We start from the raw sequence: 16,737 nt of genomic DNA, 5'->3' as shown, positions 1-16,737 counted from the left end.
AACACTCACACCAGACACAGAAGTTGGTTCATAGAAATTAAGGCAACTTCAGTGAGAAACTGTTGAGTGAAACACTAGAACATTCATTTTGTTCCCTGTCGAAATGTTCAAACTATGACAAAGGAGTGCAAATATAAAATACTGGTATGAAAATAGAACCTTCTTAAGAGTAGACTTAATATATTTCCATCTTGACGATCCACAGTTGAATATTCTTGAAAACACCTTTTTTTATAACAACAAAGCGTTATATTCAAAATTGTCATTACAATAAGACGACTCCCATACCAACCCAATTATCACCGCTAATAAAATATATTCGTAGAACTGTATGGGGTAAAAAAATCTCCTTGAATATATAGGGTTATTATTATCATTGAAATTATATTCGAAACAGAGTTCGTTCCAAATTGATATTCAAAAAGACTTGCCTCTTATTCCACCTAATTTCGAAATACTACTCAAAGCTAAGAAAGTATGTAGCTTATTTCACCACAGGCCTCTTCACACAGATACTATAAACAAAAAAGCGGCTTATAAAGTAAGCAAACATTGTACCCTCTCTCGCTAGTCTGAAATCAGTATTGAAATACAATTACCAACTCCATAAATTCATTGCATACTCCTACTGAAAATATGACACTTTTGTGACTTTCTGGTCGTCTTGTCATAATCTATTTACACAGATAATAGCTTCATAGCTTGACTTGCTCTATACAAAGATATGTTGACTTGTCAGTGTTGAACCTAGATCAAAAAGAAATACAGTGATAAAAAAATAAAATCAAAACATAGAAAAATTCATGTCTGGAGACAAGACCAAATTTTCAGAAAATAGGCCCCCTTACTAATGTAGATGGACGCAAACCAATGTTTGATCACATCTTCCTCTCTCCTCTCTTACTTTCCTAAATTTCCAATCTTTTTCAATTACACTTTATTCATACAGTTATTTAACGTATGTTATCTCCCATTTTAAACACACGCATTCTCTGTATTAACCAGTCGTATGAATATTGTCATACTCCTATTGTAATAAGAAAATAAAAGAAAATGGGTACCTCACAAAACAGTTCCGACATTTACACCACAACGAGTCAAACATTCTCTTCCCACAGTGGTTACTTGTCACATCTTCCCAGGTAAACTCTGTTCTAATACGACCCTTTCATGGTGCGAGTGTTCAAGACTCGTGACTGGGGGCAATCAGATCATGTAGTGCAGTCAGCGACCTTGTTTCAAAAGTGATCGTTCGAAAGATCTCGGTAATTTCCGGATGCATCGTGAAAACTAGAACCTCTTCCCGAGCGCGATACTCAAACGTTTCTTCTAGGCAGAACTCAGTCATGTCATTTTTGTTTCTCCACATTGCTTGTCAAGTTGAATCAAAGTCGATGATGTAACACGTCTTTAGATTGGACAGATAAAGGGATTTGAATATGCTGACATTTTTGCCGCTAGGGTATTTTATGAGAACCGCGAAATATGGCCGTATTAGAATAGAGGTTCGTAGGAAGATATTACAAGTAACCTCTGTGGGAAGAGAATGCGCGTCAAATGGACTAATGAAATATTAGTATGAACAATATTTTTTACAATGTCATATAAAACGTGTAATAAAATGGGTTAAAAAAAGCACGTTTGACAGAATTTGGTACCGACCGCTTTTCAGCCATGAGATAGTTTAGTTTTAGTCCGCTTGTATCAACATTCCAGCAATATCACCGATATTACGACACCAGAAATGGACTCAATGGACCAATGAGGGGAATCGAACCCGTGTCTGCAGCGTGACGGGCGAACACTGTAACCAGTAGGCTACCCCATAGTTCAGCTTTCAAGTATGCATGTGACAGAGTTCGTCATGAAAATATCACAACACGTTTAGACTCTGTTATGTGAACGTGCGTGAGCTGTTTTGGAAACAGACTACAATATAGTTGTGTTCCTGATTAGGAGCTGACCAAACGGGCAGTGTCAATAGCTGTGTGACAGATCAAAGTGAAGTGCACGGGCCTTCCAGACAGTGTCAATAGCTGTGTGACAGATCGAAGTGAAGTGCACGGGCCTTCCAGACACTGTCAATAGCTGTGTGACAGATCAAAGTGAAGTGCACGGGCCTTTCAGACACTGTCAATAGCTGTGTGACAGATCAAAGTGAAGTGCACGGGTCTTCCAGACAGTGTCAATAGCTGTGTGACAGATCAAAGTGAAGTGCACGGGCCTTCCAGACATTGTCAATAGCTGTATGACAGATCAAAGTGAAGTGCACGGGCCTTCCAGACAGTGTCAATAGCTGTGTGCCAGATCAAAGTGAAGTGCACGGGCCTTCCAGACAGTGTCAATAACTGTGTGACAGATCAAAGTGAAGTGCACGGGCCTTCCAGACACTGTCAATAGCTGTATGACAGATCAAAGTGAAGTGCACGGGCCTTCCAGACAGTGTCAATAGCTGTGTGACGGATCAAAGTGAAGTGCACAGGCCTTCCAGACAGTGTCAATAGCTGTGTGACAGATCAAAGTGAAGTGCACGGGCCTTCAAGACACTGTCAATAGCTGTGTGACAGATCAAAGTGAAGTGCACGGGCCTTCCAGACACTGTCAATAGCTGTGTGACAGATCAAAGTGAAGTGCACGGGTCTTCCAGACACTGTCAATAGCTGTTTGACAGATCAAAGTGAAGTGCACGGGTCTTCCAGACAGTGTCAATAGCTGTGTGACAGATCAAAGTGAAGTGCACGGGCCTTCCAGACATTGTCAATAGCTGTATGACAGATCAAAGTGAAGTGCACGGACCTTCCAGACAGTGTCAATAGCTGTGTGCCAGATCAAAGTGAAGTGCACGGGCCTTTCAGACACTGTCAATAGCTGTGTGACAGATCAAAGTGAAGTGCACGGGTCTTCCAGACAGTGTCAATAGCTGTGTGACAGATCAAAGTGAAGTGCACGGGCCTTCCAGACATTGTCAATAGCTGTATGACAGATCAAAGTGAAGTGCACGGGCCTTCCAGACACTGTCAATAGCTGTGTGACAGATCAAAGTGAAGTGCACGGGCCTTTCAGACACTGTCAATAGCTGTGTGACAGATCAAAATGAAGTGCACGGGCCTTCCAGACACTGTCAATAGCTGTGTGACAGATCAAAGTGAAGTGCACGGGCCTTCCAGACACTGTCAATAGCTGTGTGACGGATCAAAGTGAAGTGCACAGGCCTTCCAGACACTGTCAATAGCTGTGTGACAGATCAAAGTGAAGTGCACGGGCCTTCGGGCCTTCCAGACAGTGTCAATAGCTGTGTGCCAGATCAAAGTGAAGTGCACGGGCCTTCCAGACAGTGTCAATAACTGTGAGACAGATCAGAGTGAAGTGCACGGGCCCTCCAGACACTGTCAATAGCTGTATGACAGATCAAAGTGAAGTGCACGGGCCTTCCAGACACTGTCAATAGCTGTATGACAGATCAAAGTGAAGTGCACGGACCTTCCAGACAGTGTCAAAAGCTGTGTGACAGATCAAAGTGAAGTGCACGGGCCTTCCAGACAGTGTCAATAGCTGTGTGACAGATCAAAGTGAAGTGCACAGGCCTTCCAGACACTGTCAATAGCTGTGTGACAGATCAAAGTGAAGTGCACGGGCCTTCCAGACAGTGTCAAAAGCTGTGTGCCAGATCAAAGTGAAGTGCACGGGCCTTCCAGACAGTGTCAATAGCTGTGTGACAGATCAAAGTGAAGTGCACGGGCCTTCCAAACACTGTCAATAGCTGTGAGACAGATCAGAGTGAAGTGCACGGGCCTTCCAGACACTGTCAATAGCTGTATGACAGATCAAAGTGAAGTGCACAGGTCTTCCAGACAGTGTGAATAGCTGTGTGACGGATCAAAGTGAAGTGCACGGGCCTTCCAGATAGTGTCAATAGCTGTGTGACAGATCAAAGTGAAGTGCACGGGCCTTCAGGAAAGTATCAATAACTGTGTGACAGATCAAAGTGAAGCACACGGATTCCCTGCACTGAATTGCACAGATTCCTGAACGCAAATGAACAACCAGCTAATGAGTCCCATCCGCGATGGGTTCTAATCGCCACACAAACTGGGCCGCCTATCGTGCAGCATGGATGACATCTTTGTATGAATGAGATTTTGTTTAAAAAATGTTGTCTGGAGGACAGATTACACAACAGCGACTAACCATGTGTGGCACCATGGCCCAAGGGAATAAATTAAATAAGAGTGGTCAAGAGATAACAAATCCTTCGTCTCGCACAAATTCGATGTGAGGAGATCCGGCCCTCGTGATTAAAGATTTTTTTTCTTAAAAATATAACAATTTTGAGATGTCCCCCGACTTAACCGCTCCATATATCTAGACAGGGCCCCTACACTACGGTGTACTTTTTTAAAATCTTTAATCCTCGCAATGACACGAGGGCCTGTGGGTGATCCCCCTTGAAAGTTCCTGTTATCACTGGATTGTCTGATCCAAATTCGAATATTTACAGGCCGCCGCCATTATAGCTGTGTGTGGAGTAAAACTAAACTCACTCACTCACTGAAAGAGGTGATCATCAAGTCCTACAAGAGTCATATATCCAACATCGTGAGAATGCATGTATCCACCTGGTAGTATACAGGACCTACATTTCCGCAGCTCTCTTAGCGCTGTCTTGGCGCCAAGAGAGCTTCGACAATCTAGGCGCTGGTTATTAAGCTATGGCCTAAAGGAATAGGAATAAGAAACTTGGTATTAGCAAGGTTTCATTGTGTTAAGATGATCAAGTGGATGTCAGAAATTGTAGATGACTTATGATGTAATACTTTGCGAAGCTCCTGATCAAAGGAAATTCGAAATACACTTGTTGAAACCTTATCAATGTGTGTGCCAAGTTTCGTGGCTGAATTCTGAATAGTTTCAAAGATATGACCCGGACAAGGTCACTACTACGAACAGAGCCAAGGTTAAAATAATTGTTGCCATTGTAAAGTGAAAATAAAATTCTTGAAATCCCTAAACAGCAAAAGGCACCAGTTGATAATCTGTTCACTGTGTATGCAAAGTTTCGTGGATGACATCCTGTTCCTTATAGAGATATGGTCCGGACAGGAAATATTACAGGCGGACGGAGATAAACCCCTGTACAGTTAAATGGGGGATGTGAAGGCAAAATAAATCAACGGATATCTGTGACTGGATTCAAGAGATTTGATTTGATACCTTAAATGGCTTCGGAACACATACAGCTTGTTTCGATTTTGTACATGATTTCAAAACTTCGGAGTCTGAAACCCAAATCAAGTAAAGAAACATTGGGCAAGTCTAGACTGCAAATTTCCTCGGCTTCTGAAATTAAAGAAATGTTCTGGTCTTCTTTGGCATTTTATTGTTTGTAGATATAACTTTATGTATTTCCTTCTAGGTCTGAATGTAACTAAATGTCAACCTCAGATTAATATCTTGTCTCACTGCCCCGGAGCCGCATTATTTCCTGTTACGCCCAGTCAGTCATTTTCACAACACCAAAAAGCATAAGAGAAGCAAGTAGAGATTTCCTCAGACTCTTAATCTCATAAATCACAGGGACTCCTTTGCATCTGAAAGGAATAACTTGTCTCCATCAAATTTACCTAAATTCCGAGACTAAGTCCATGGGCGGATCTTGGGATTTTGAAAGGCGGATGGAAGTGTTTGAACCTCTTAACCCCATCCCCTCCTCCCCCCAAACGCAAAAAGAAAAAAAAAATCTTCAATGTGGTCATAAGTGATTTCCCAAAGGGGCGGGGGCTCAAACCCCCGAGCCCACCCTTTGGACCCGCGCCAAGAATTCTAAACGGTTGAGTATATTGTTTGATTGTAGTCTAGAAGTTAGTGAGTCAATAATGAAGACTGGAACTTTATGGACAACGACTTCTTGTGCTATTTCATGGGATAGATTCTTACACCGTTTTCGTGTTAAAATTAAACGCGTGGAAACGTCGACGTGGAGGCGGCAAGCCACGCCCCTCGCTCTTGACCTTCGGAGTTGCCATACATTACATCAGCGGATGAAACGGGACAAGCCGATGACACGGGAGCAAACCTCTTCAACAACAGGTGCTTCGTAGAAATGAATACGCGGAGGTATTAACAAGACAGAATGTGTGTCAACAAACAGGGCAGTGATGTCGTCACCAGAGGGGGAATCCCAGCCAGGCGATACTCCGTATGAGAAAACCCAGGTTCGATGTAATTACACGACTGTCTCACATTCCCCGTCACTCGTCATGCATGAAACAGCTGTAGCTTTGTTCTTAACTTGCGCCTCCTCTAGAAATGTTTCACCTGACTAATAGTTGAAAGGTGTGTTGTACCAAAAAATGACATATATATTAATATACATATCGAATAACAAATATATTTATTTCTTAAATTGAAATAACTTTACAAATGTAACCCTTGCGAAAACAAACCAAAACCAAGCAGAACAGCAACAAAAACAAAATTAAAACAAAGGCAAAGATAGGACAGAAGTAGCAAACAACCCTTATAATTATCATAACAATAAATAAATAAATAAATAAATAAATAAATAAATAAATAAATAAATAAATAAATAAATAAATAAATAAATAAATAAATAAACGATGACTCGCAAAATGTGAATTAAGTTTTTTTTTGGTTTTTTTTTTTGGTGCTACGACATTTCCTGTTTTTAAATAACAATGTAATAAATGCGTATGTTATCAAAACATATACAAATGTCTAAGAATATTCAGTCTTGATTTCGTTACTTTATGGCTGGAATGATACCGATGTGACTTAAAGCCCGAGTTTGCTCAACGCAACTCAACTTCTCAGATTTGATTTCTATCGGAGAAAATAGGTGTGGATTTCCAAATAAATCAAGGGTTTTGGACATAACAAAAATTCAACGTAAAAATATTTCATATGTTTAGAGAAACAAGAATAGTTGTGTGTGTGGTCTTAGGATATGGGAGTAACGTTAAGATCGCTTTGCGAAGCGGAACCTGCCTCACTCTGGACACGCCCTAGTTATGTCGAAGGATTGTTTAAAAAGGGTTGATTCATTCTCTTTTCATTTTCACATATTGCGTATTTTATTTTCATGATTTAACATAAGTTTCATACAGATTATACACGAGGCAGCAACTAATCAAAAGCCACATGATCACAAGAAGGCTACGAGTGTTTATGTATGCGCACCTCCAAACTACTTAGGTGTGGAGTTACGGGAATATTTATATCTCCAGCAACAAGTCTAAAGCGAACACTCAACTGATTATATCTCAACTCAGTATATTTACCCACGGTGTCAGCTATTGTGTTGTCAGGTCCAGATTCGCTTATGTACAGACTGCCGTCATATACCTGGAATATAGTGCTACGTCTTATCAAAGTGAAATGAACAGGTGAATTATATAAATATACGCAAAATATACGTTTCTACATAAACAGACAGGACGTTTTCACTTGAGTAAAATCCAAAATCCTTCTTGACCTTACAAAGACTAGTAAACTGATTCACACCACTTCGCCGAAAACATAATCTATTTATACCCAAGGCGCATTACAGTTGTCCCAAAGTCAGTTATATCTACGCCCACATGAGGCAACGTCTTTCCTTGTTCCACTTCCCACTTCCTAGGACAGCAAAGATGTATCGAAGGAGATAATACATTATCAATCCGGCAAAAAAGAATATAATAAACCACTATCTATGATAAAAATCAAGCGAGGCTGAATATTCATAAACCACCATAGTCGGATGTTCCCGTCATATTCAAAATACTTTATGACATTCTAAATCAACGGATATCTTCCTGTTTTCACCAGAGTCATGCCTTCAATGAGTTTGGATATGCAGCTTGTTTCGACTGTTTTACGCGACTTTAAAAAAAACAGGACTGGAGTCAGAAGCTCAAAGTGTAACTTTCAAGAAAGACTTGAAGAATGCATTCAATACTGTCAGTGTTGAAATTACGGAAAGCAAGAATTTGCGGGTTCTAACCACTCGTATGAAAACACGACAAGTACTGATTACATACATGTATATACAATGTTGCGGAGTTCTTGTTGAATGTTAATGCCGGCGTGCAGCAAGGTTGTATCATGTCTCCATTGTTGTCTCCATATATAACGAAACAACCTGGCATAAATTGACAGTCAATAAATGATGTTAAAGATATACATGCATTGATCGTTTACATGCAGAGTAGAGTCCTACAAATACCTAGAACTAATTTCAAGAACATGTGGATATCCTGAGGTATACAAACTGAACAGGTCTTTGACCAAATATCATCAAGCAGGATATTAATAGAGAACAGAGGAGAAGCCCATTTTTACCAATCAGAGGATTCTGGTTCTCTGTTGCTTTTGTAATAAAAGTTCTCTTTTCGTGTCCAACGTACTAGACCCATATACTTTGTATGTTTCAAGTTGGAAGAAATCGTATACACATTTGGACCATTCTAGTGAACTCTTCCGTTGTCATCATTGGGACTGCAGTCTCAGAACATACGCAGTAGAACATTTTCGTTGGCATGGTGACGAAGAGGTGTACGTTAGTATATTGTATCAGAAATATATATCTAAATATATTCAACGTAACAGGACAACATGCCACATTACATCCACTGCCATGGTTACTTCTGACTTACGTTTCACTTTAATGTGAAATTCGTACAATTTCTAAATTTTTGCGAATATGGTCAGAAGAAGCAATTGCAATGGACATAAGGTAGTAAAGAATTACATAGTTCCTTTAACAACGTCAACAACACAGTGTATAGGCCATTTACTTTCTTTCGCAAAAGCGTTTATTTAATAAACTTGCAGATTTCAAAACTTCCACATGCCTACGGGGGTAATCTTCAGAATAGGTGTACTATATCTGCGTTCCTACGGAAAACGCGTTGCTACGGAAAATGCATTCCGTTCAGTGGTTAAAATAATGGAAAACTATATATAATATTATAAATCATACCTATATTGTCATAACGATCAAGCCCATTTAGTTAATTATCATAAACTAGCTATCACTCAGTATCTGCACACATGGTGACCTTTAACCTGTACACAGTTATTTTCACTTGGCGTTTTGGTAACTGGACATTTGCCATATTATGAAAATTTCTGCACTATATCAACTTACGAGATAACTAGTTGAACACAAATAATGTTTTAACTACCAACGACGTATTCTCAAAAGCATATATATAGCTTGAAGTAGGCAGACGCTTAGTATCTGAAAAGAAGTCATTTTAATTGAATCAGATAACTCTATTTAACTGAAAACTAGTGAACCGGAAGATGCAAAACCTTTAGAAAATCTCGACTTTGTTCATCTAGGACTTCTAGACTGCGGACAATTTGAGCGGGAATGTCAAAAATATGGTACAGGGACAGTGACATCTTCTCTACCCGAAGATGATCTTTAATGTCTTGAGGACAAATGATCAGGTTAAAAGACTCTCTGTGAAATGTGTCATGTGAGGGATATATTACAAAACCTATCAAATATGCTATCAATATGGAGCCTCTGTGGCCAGGTCATGTTTTTAATCGTTATTAGTTTCATAGTCTATACGTTTCAATATTAAGGACTTGTATATAGTTAATATATAGTGTATAGGTGTCAGCTTTTATGTGTACAAATAAAATATAACAAACCCTCTCAGTTAAATGTATCCCTGCACCCACAATCACTCCAATTAACAATAGTCTCTCTACTGGGTCAGGCCAGCTTCTGACCCATGCGCTTCCACTCTGCACATGCTTCTTTTGTCTTTCTGTCTCAGTTTCTCTGGTCAGCTTGCCACCTATTGTCTGCTAAGTTTTAAAGGTTTGTGTTACACACAGCTTAGTGGCAGTCAATAAAGATCATAAAAAGAGGAGGATCAGTTCACTATATTGGATGTTTTATGGAGTTAATGAGGAGTTTATCAGGTCAGTACATATATTGTATGTGTATTTATGATATTGTATATAGTGTACCCCTTACGGAAGTGTTATATTAATGCTTCCGTGTATAAGTAAATGTATCTATTGTACAACTAAATGTATCTATTGTATAACTAAATGTATCACCATGTTCCCAACTATCAGTACCGTCGGTTGGACGAGTATGTTAAGTGAAATTTATCTAAATTACGTCATCGAATATAAATTACATATTTACATTAAATATGGCATATACAGTTGGTCTCTACCAGGCTAAAACTAACTAGACAAAATTAACAGATGGTGTGAATGTATAATCGTGTGAATGTGATATGAAGTGGTGAGGGTAGATGTGAGATTTGTGGATTTTATCATAACGTATCTTATATACCATTATTAGTATTATCAAGGTGGTATTTTAATTTTTTAGAATGATCTTCGACAACTCGACTGCATGAGAGGTCGTAGTCACTCATTGCCACACAGTGGTAAGTGTACATTATAGGACCTTATAAGTATTAAACTAAATGCATTTTCCTCAGGTATATGTGCAACATACTTATTGAATATCCAAAATGATTTATGTATGTATGAATAGTTTTCATGTTGTTATTCATATTTTGCAATGTATTTGTGCTAGAGCAGTATCAGGGCTAGTTATATCCCGTTAATAAATGGAAAATGCAATACTTCCATATGAATGCCATGTTATGAATGCTACGCTCAAATATGTAGTTACGTGTATGTATGTTTTCAGGGTCACCTCAACTATTCATTTTAATTGAAATAAACGGCTGTCAACTATAACCACAAGTAGCGTTGTGTTGCGTGCACCCCTCCACCAACATTACCCCTCTACCCGCTACTACACCTCCACGGCACATTGTTCATGTCATCACGCGACCCTGATATCGCGATGACACACACAGGCTATTTATTACGCAATTTAACCTTGTACACAATTTTGCACATTGAAACAATTCCATGCAATTCATTGTGACCATGGGTCACATGTGAGTAGTGTTTGAACGAATTTCACAAGACCACACATAACCAAACATTTTTAAAAAGTTGATTTGCATTCATCATTGTTAGTTGGTTAATGCCACACTCAACAATATTACAGCTAAATGGCGACAGTCTGTAAATATTCGATTCTGGACCAGACATTCCGGTGATCAACAGCATGATCATCGATCTACACATCTAGGATACGATGACATTTGCCTTCCAAGTCAGCGAGCCTGAGCACTCGATCCCGTTAGTCGCCTCTTAGATAAACATGGGTTACTGAAGATCAATTCTGACCCGGATCTTCAAGAGTCGAAAACACACCATGATACAATTAGAGAAGCCATTGGTGTTTGTTAACTCACGTGAGCGATTGGGTATGGTATGGGTATTGGCCATTGTTTGCAATATTCCAGGTGGAAACCATATAAATGGATTTCACTCATTGTACCCACGTGGGGAACTGAAGCCGGTTCTTAGGCGTGACGAGCGAACGCTTTAACCACTAGGCTACCACACCGCCCCTTTATCATACCTAACCAAACATTTGGTGAAAAGGGTATCTCAGTATGTATGCTTTGACAGAAGCTAAAATCTTGATACAGCGGCTACATCACCTAATTTAGCCTAAAAATGCAAAATATGTCAATTGAATTCAGTTGATTGTATGGTCGATTTCTCGGGTTTGCCGATTCGAGCCTAAAGACATGTCAAGAAATACAAATGTAAGGAAAATATCGTTTGACCAAACAGGGCTTATAATCCACGGCCATTCCGCTTATTCAGCTCAGGTCGATTTAATAAATATTTACTACTTGGAAATATCAAAATCCTACTCATTCTCTACCGGGATCGACTGTCTATAGAGGAAATGGTAGTTGATTACGACAAACTTCCGGTTGAGAATGGACAGGGCTCACGCACTTTGGACTGACTGGAGACTCTTAGTGTACACAACACATTAGCCACAAAGGTATCCACAATATTTAGATATCTCATTAGTTTATCTCACAATCCCTAGGCCAGATTATTTTCCATTCCGTCAAGCACTGTCTGTAATGCAACCCGCCACAGATTAGAATTTACACGTAACTGAATGGAGAAGTTTTACTATTTTTTTTAGCCAACTAACATTTCTGTATAGCTGATACACGGAAGGATGAATATTAAATAGTTTTGATGTTTTTAACTGAAATAATACAGAAATTAAAGCGTATGAAATTGCATTTATAATTATGAGGTTGATCAACGTCAGTGGGGTAGCGGTTAAAGCGTTCGTTCGCTCATCATGTCGAAGATCGGTGTTCGATTCCCACACGGGCACAAGGTGTGAATCCCATTCATTTTGTTCCCCGCAGTGATATAACTAAAAGCGGCGTAAGACTATAGGCACTCACTCACTTCGACAAGCTGATGAGAATGTCTTTCTGTACCTGTTTTGGATATTATCGGCTTATATCAGTCTGGTATCAGTCTGGTATCAGTCTGGTATCAGTCTTACAACCACTTCTGTTCTTGATAATTTGATGAGCTAATTGGCGAACGTGTACTTTTGATTTGAGGGTGTCGGGTTGCACGCTTAAGTTTCACCCGGTTTTATTGGACATTTAATGTACTTGCAGGACAAAAGGGGCTGTGACCACCCCTTCACCCTCTCCCTGCATCCGTCATGCAAGACTGTGGTACAGTCCGTATGTATAAGTCGAGTGACAATGACAACAGCAGACAGTAGCCATGCAAATTCATCCCTACATATTTTTTAATATGTAACAGCAAGCGGGGGCTATCTTAACGAATTCAGGAAATACCACCTATTCATACACGTGGCTGAATGATTGAATGGATTGAATGAATGAGTGGGTGAGTGAGGGAGGGAGTGGAGTTTAATGCCGTTTTCAGCAAAATTCAGACGAGGTACACTAGACATTTTCTTTGCACACTGCCAGGCTCGTGAGTAAGAGGCAAGTGAATAGGTGAGTGGGTGAGTGGGTGAGTGGGTGAGTGAAGTTATACGCAGCTTTCAGCAGCATTTCAGCAATATCACGACGGAGGACGCCAGAAATGGGCCTCACACTCTAAGAAGACTAACTCAGATATATATGTAATCAAAATCAATATGTAAGGGGTAGTTGGCGAACTGTCGATACCCATCTACTGTTTATCTATTTTCCATTATCTATCGATAAGATATGATATATCCACATATTCATCATATCAAATACTTAATACAAGCAGGGCACGTGGAGTGAGTGTTTATTTCCACTGATACAGATAGATATTATATGTGGACATATATATAGAGATATAGATATTGATATGTCGCTGGAAGTTTTGTGGGCCACCCGTATATCCGGTTTTATCTGAACTGAATGTGGAGAGGTGTTTGGGTCAAATATTTACATAAATACTTCCAGCGTGTATTCATTGATGTCATTTGAGTATCGTGGTTTATTTCACAACATCCTGTAATCTTACACACATTGTCATTTCAAAATGACACTCCTATGTCCTACAGCTATTCATGTGCTCTGGCTTCATTTACAGTACTGAATGTCGGAAGTTTTCCTTTCTATTTGCTTGTGTACTTCACTTAAACATGCACATACATTTCCTTGTTTTATGGCGATGTATGAATACTTGAATACTATGAATACTATGTCAGAACAGGATATCAACAATATTAACATATTCAATGAATTAAAACAATACTATGCCGATACGTGATTTGATAGAGATCCCAGATTTTATGGACCAAAGTATGAAAGTTATTCACACTGCCTTGTTAGATTGCAATGCATGTATGCTTTTAAAAAATACATGTCTGTATGTGTGTTTATGAAAAGGTTATTTTGTGAAGTATGGTGCCTTTGACATTTTGAGAATTAATACTTTATCAAAACGTCTATTCAAATTAAATTAGCAAAAAACCAAACCCCTAAACAAAGAAACCCCAAAAGATAAAAAAACAAAAACAAGCAAACAAACAAATCAAAACAAACAAACACACAAAAACAACAACAAAAAACAAAACAAATACAACCACCCAAAAACCCGACGAAAATGAAAATATTAGAAAAGATAGCGACACAAATGAAATCAGTAGTTGCATGCGCATCCTATCAGCGTCATGCGTAACTACTAGTCACGAAGTCGTTCTAATTAGATATAATCTAATCAATACTGCACATCGTTATATCAGTCCGCCCCTTGCTAATTAGAACATCTAATTCAGCTCAGGCCTGCCTGTACCCACGGGACAAAACCATGCTGACCATACCCAGGGGTTATACTTTATTACGTTTGTGGTGCAGTTTGTAATGAGTACCCCTCATCGATAACGTATTAACACACTCTTACAAATTAGCTCAACTCACTGGGGCTTATAAGGCGAACATCTGTAACTACATGGTCTAGTGGTCGGATATGCTTAAGTCTATCTACGGATACACTAAAATGTTTTCTGTCCAAACTCAATCCTCAAGTTAATGAATTTAATGAAGTTAATTTGTTTCAATAAAGTCAGTTGCTTATTCACTCATTATAAGTTCTGTAAGAAATCAAAGTGGGAGCATATTAGGCTAGCACCATCATTGAACTCGGGGACTGCCATTCCAGAAAGGAGTAAATTTGGAAACATGCAACTTTATTGATGGCAGCTTCTGGTTTATTTGATTAAGAAAAGTACTTTTTGTGTTATCAAACTTACATTTAACGTAGACTCTTACACCCTTGTCAACCCGGACGTATGTTCTAACGCAGTCATCAAACTTGGCGTTTCTTATAGATTCGTTTACCTTTCTCAAGCTTGAAGTTTGAATGAGGATTCCAAGTCGTTTTTAACAGAAGTGTGTGTCTTAACATACTGGTAACAGGCGACTAACGGGATAGGGTGGTCAGGCTCGCTCACTTGGTTGACACATATCATCTTTTCCCAATTGCGCAGATCGATGTTCATGTTGCTGATCACTGGATTGTCTGATCCAGTCTCAATTATTTACAGACCGCCGCCATATAGCTGGAATATTGCTGAGTGCGGCGTAAAACTAAATAAACTGCCTCATTCTTAACATACAGGATGTGGTAGGCTAAAATGAAGCTATATGTTATATGCGCAAGTATTTGGATTGCGGATTGTGAATTAAAAAGGTCCTACGAGGAGCAGTTTTACAGTGTTTCACATAGAAACAGTGCGTGCATAGGTACTAATACCGTTGTGTATGTCAGAAACATCACAATGTGATATCTCTATAAAACGTTTTATAGAAATCTCTCAGAACAAAGTAAAGTGGCTAGGTTGTGACATATACTGAGGGAAACAAATAAGGGGGCTCCCCCATACCTGATTTCCTCCTTTACATCGCTATTCTTAAGCTGGTGATGAATGAAAAGAGGAAAATATTAAGGAACACTTGAACTGTCCAGTGATCCTGTATTTGTTTTTCTCAGTATATTACTGCTTTGATGTCTGCGGGTCCTCACAGGGGAGAGAGTATTCACTGGGGCCATCCACGATTAGCAGATCCGTTCTCGACTAAAGGGGACACAACTCTTGACAGCTGGTGCTCCATCATGCAGTGTTTCTGGGTTTGTCATCACCAAAGTTGGAAACGCCTCATGTCGAGCTTCCCTGTCAAATAAGCTCACATACCCTGGTATACCTGAAATAATGAGTGATATTACCTGTTCAGACGCGACGCAAGTCAGTTTTATTTTCTGTCAGCCCGAGAGGTTGCAAAGCTTTATACGTAGACAGTATTGAGGCCTTACCCAACCTTTTTAGCAACAAGCATCTGAATTGTCCTGTGATCCTGAATTTATTTCTCTCAGTATATTACTGCTTTGGTGATCAGTGACTGCTGGTCCTCATAGGGAAGAGCGTTTTCACTAGGGCCATCCACGATTAGCAGATCCGTTCTCAACTAAAAGGGACACAACTCTTGACAGTTGGTTTATCGGCAGTGCTCCAAGATGCAGTGTTTCTGGGTTTGTCATCACTAAAGTTGGAAACGTCTCATGTCGGGCTTCCCTTCCAAATAAGCTCACATGCCCTGGTATACCTGAAATAATGTTACATCAGATTCACTCACTGAGTGATATTACCTGTTCAGGCGCGAAGCAAGTCAATGTTTTGGTGAGTGAGGGAGTTTAGTTTTACGCTGCACTCAGCAATATTTCACCTATGTGGTGGATCTGTAAATAATCGAGTCTGGACCATATAATCCAGTGATCAACAACATGAGCATCGATCTGCTCAATTGGGACCGATGACCACCCGATCCCGTTAGTCGCCTTTTATGGCAAGCATGGGTTGCTGAAGGCCTATTCTACCGCGGGACCTTCGGGGTCAACATGATGTATTACATTTTCCTATCTTCTCAAAAGTGGCAAGAACACAAAAATGGGTTGGGGTAGGAGTGGGGTAAAGGTATGGTCACGGGTTTGGTAAGGGAAGATTTGGTTTCTTTCTTGTTTATTGCCGCACTTAGCAGTATTCCGGTAAATGGTGGCGGTCTGTTAATGATGAAATCTAGAACAGACAATCCAGTGATCAATAGGGAAGGCGTTACTGGGGGTAATTGGGTGCACATGCGGTGATCTTAAAGATTTAGACCGAAAGAACACGTTAGATGAATGCAAATCAGGAAATCGTGTGTTTTCAGATCAAACATTACACAAATGACTTTGTTTTCATTTATTGTTGAAAATAAGCAAATGATGCTTCAAGCATTTGTTTACGACTGATAACAATGCTTCAAGTAGAAGGTGCGCCCCCTTGACGGGACCCACGTA

Source organism: Haliotis asinina, chromosome 12 (genome assembly GCF_037392515.1).
Source record: "Haliotis asinina isolate JCU_RB_2024 chromosome 12, JCU_Hal_asi_v2, whole genome shotgun sequence".
Taxonomy (NCBI): Eukaryota; Metazoa; Mollusca; class Gastropoda; order Lepetellida; family Haliotidae; genus Haliotis; species Haliotis asinina.
The sequence above is the reverse complement of the archived record's forward strand: the minus strand, read 5'-3'. Positions refer to the sequence as shown.